This window comes from Priapulus caudatus, unplaced genomic scaffold (genome assembly GCF_000485595.1).
Source record: "Priapulus caudatus unplaced genomic scaffold, Priapulus_caudatus-5.0.1 Scaffold333, whole genome shotgun sequence".
In the NCBI taxonomy this organism is placed as follows: domain Eukaryota; kingdom Metazoa; phylum Priapulida; class Priapulimorpha; order Priapulimorphida; family Priapulidae; genus Priapulus; species Priapulus caudatus.
The window spans coordinates 289,181-291,834 of NW_014577394.1; the positions used below are offsets into that span (position 1 = coordinate 289,181).

The following is a 2,654-nucleotide window of genomic DNA, read 5'->3' on the forward strand; positions in this document are numbered from 1 at the left end:
TATATATATAGTGTATAGTGTATACACTACATATATAAGTGTAAGCGTGCAACAGTGCAGCCGCGAGAGCAATGGTCGCCGGCAGCGTATGTTGGACGTAGGATTTGGACGGAATTTACAGGAAACTGTCGGCAATAATAGGTGAAAGAAAGTATTATTATAGAAACATTAAAAATTTGGTAGTAAATAGATTTCGTATTTAGTTAGCATTATATTTTATTGAAACGCTTCAAGTGCCTGTGGCTGTGCCTTTTTCGGCCCTAGTGGGGTAGTAGGTAGCTCTAGTACTAATACTAAGCCCGCGGATCGCTGCCGCAGGCCTCCGCGGGCTATAGTACTAGAGCTAGGTAGTACTAGTAGGCTAAGTAATATTATACTAATAGCAGGAGTAAGATAATATAGGATATCTATTATATATCTATAATATATAATAGGACTATATTATCTTACTCCTGCTAATACTAGTAATACTAACTATAGCTCCAAGAAACGGTATTGCTAGGGTTAGAATACCTATATACCTATACCTGTATAGACAATCCGTCGCACAGCCTGGTCGGGCTATACTAACTAATACTAATACTAATACAGTAAAAACCCGCGTATAAGAACATAGATTTTTCCAAGTTAGCCTCAATATATGTTCTTATATAAATGGTGCTTACTGAAAAATTAGGCTCAAAAGGTTCTTAAATAGGTTCTTAATTGTTTCTACTTTTAATATGTATAAGCTTATACTTGATTCAAATTGTGTTAAAATTTTCTTACAAGGACTGCAATTTTTGCTAATTAATAGAGGTGTAACAATAAATCGTGTATCGCGACATTCGATTTTTTTTTTTTTAAATCGATATTCGATTTTTATTTACATGTAAGTTTTGCATATCTTGAAAGTTGAAACAAGACTGTTACTTGTTGCTATTTCATGCTTTATGACTATTCAGTCTTTATAATTTACTTTGTTTTTAATGTTGTTGCCTTTTTGACAACTTGCTCAATGCTCATTGCTGATTGTTCATTGTTCAAAGTGCAATGGATATTAGTTTGGGTTGTATGTACTATGTACTAAATTACTCATGGAGTCATGGCACTACATTCTAGTCTTTATTTTTTAGAACAGTACTACTTTGTTTACTTTGTTCATTGGTTAATGTTTATGTCTATCACACTCACTCACACAGTCCGTAGTGACTAGTGAGTTGACATTGTTAGTTGGTGTTAACTTGACTTGCTCAATAAAGAATGTTCAACGTTCATTATATAAATTAACATACAAAACATATAGTGTTGATTTTGGACTTTTATTATAATCACACACGTAGAAAATAATTATGTGTTTTTTGTCTGACAAAAAAATTGTTTTGTCTTTAAGGAAAAAATCGAATCGTGAATCGAATGCGTGATGCATGACGTGAATCAAATCGCGAGACGGGGAGAGCGGAGCTGGGGAGGAGAGAGAGCGAGGAGGACGGGACTTTCAGACGAACGAAAAAGGGAGAGGGAGGGGCCGCGGGAGGGAGGGGAGGGGGGGGCGAATGCGTGGCAGCATAGTCAAGGGCGAAGCCAAGTATGTAGCAACTGTAGGCCCAGGCCTACACTTTTTTTGGACCAAGTTATGCTTTTTTTTTAAACACCCCATAATTCAAATCCATACAGCTTGCTGACGAGTTTAAGAGTCTAGAACAGGAAAAACTATGTGAAATGGAACGTAGCAAGATATGGCTAAATTAGGTGGACCTATGTCTTCTGTCATCTAGGCTGTCATTTCTATCGCGTGCCCGTTTCATTGCAACTCTACCGCGAAAAAGACTAGGATCGCGATCTGTCAGTTGTTTAACATTTTAACTCGTTCGTAACGCCTTATTTTTAAACTCGTTGTTTTTTGGGTTTAAAAGTGATTATTGAATGAGGTGGTCTCAGAGTAGCAGAGGCCAGGGAACCAGAATGGAACACTCGGGAAGGGGCCGTTTCCGCGCCATCCTGGGGGTTTGTAAAACGCAAAAATTTCTTGTACGCTCCGCGGCCAACCCCATGGGGCGCTCCGCTCAGCAAGTCGTGCCTACAACTTGGAAAAATCGCTGCTACGCCGCCTGCAATGTGTATCCGTTACACGCTCTATTTATTAATCGCCCCATGGATGGGCTACCAGTGTAGAGTTTTTTTCAGTGGCTTACGCATACTGTATGATACAGTAATGTATTCCAAGGAAACAAAACAATATGCCAAAAGAGCGTGCCAAAAAAAGGTGCTGGCAGCATTCATGCGTAATTGTCTGAGCTCGTCTTTTTTATTATTACCTGTGTGTCTCTTTTTAAGTCATCATCTGCATGGAAAATCAAGAACCTACTTTAAAATCCTTAGCCTAAAACAGGTCTTATTGTAAACGGGTCTAAATGGGAAATTAGGGCCTAACATGGTTCTTAAAATCTATGTTCTATACGGGGTTTTACTGTAGGGTAATGACTATTAATAGTCGGGTATACTAATAGAAGTAAGTAATAATACAATTCCTGTAAAGTTTCGTCGCAAATATACACAGGGTTTTGAACACTAACACTAGTCCGTAGGTCCGAGACTAGTAAAAAATTGGAAGGACTGGATAGATTCCCATCAGTTAGTCGCGGCGAGGACTAAGTTATGTTGATTTTCCGCCG

At 38.5% G+C, this 2,654-nt stretch overlaps 1 protein-coding gene across 1 annotated transcript in view; it reads right to left on the reverse strand.

Moving 5' to 3' along the window:
- LOC106809171 (pre-mRNA-splicing factor CWC25 homolog) overlaps window positions 1–1,176 on the reverse strand; it is a 13,698-nt gene extending 12,522 nt beyond the window's left edge. Inside the window, exon 1 of the mRNA XM_014812157.1 lies at window positions 1,170–1,176. The gene's annotated coding sequence lies outside the window, so the exon portion shown is untranslated. The remainder of the gene's footprint in view (window positions 1–1,169) is intronic.
- Window positions 1,177–2,654: the final 1,478 nt, after the last annotated feature.